The sequence below is a fragment of the Penaeus monodon genome, chromosome 29, assembly GCF_015228065.2.
Source record: "Penaeus monodon isolate SGIC_2016 chromosome 29, NSTDA_Pmon_1, whole genome shotgun sequence".
NCBI lineage: Eukaryota > Metazoa > Arthropoda > Malacostraca > Decapoda > Penaeidae > Penaeus > Penaeus monodon.
The window spans coordinates 33,730,714-33,730,969 of NC_051414.1; the positions used below are offsets into that span (position 1 = coordinate 33,730,714).

Consider the following 256-nt stretch of genomic DNA (forward strand, 5'->3'; position numbering starts at 1 on the left):
CAGATACGAAATGTGCAGTGTCCAAGTTGTGACAAACATGGTAGTAGAGTGCAGTAATATTTATGTGAGACATTCGCTTGCCACACATGGGACTCCTTGATACAGGAAGACAGTTGTGCAGTATACAGAAAGAGTTCATTAACATTTGATTGATTATACTGCTAGATCTTTTATTCATGTATCTCATGTATAAATCTTATATAATTCACTTCTGCATAATGACAAAATCCCTTCTCATAATTTTAGACAAAAAGTT

General features: G+C 34.0%; 1 protein-coding gene across 1 annotated transcript in view; it reads right to left on the minus strand.

Moving 5' to 3' along the window:
- The window catches only part of LOC119592189 (glutaminase liver isoform, mitochondrial-like), a gene marked incomplete at its 3' end in the record, with an annotated part of 133,529 nt that overhangs the window by 65,434 nt on the left and 67,839 nt on the right, over positions 1 to 256 (minus strand).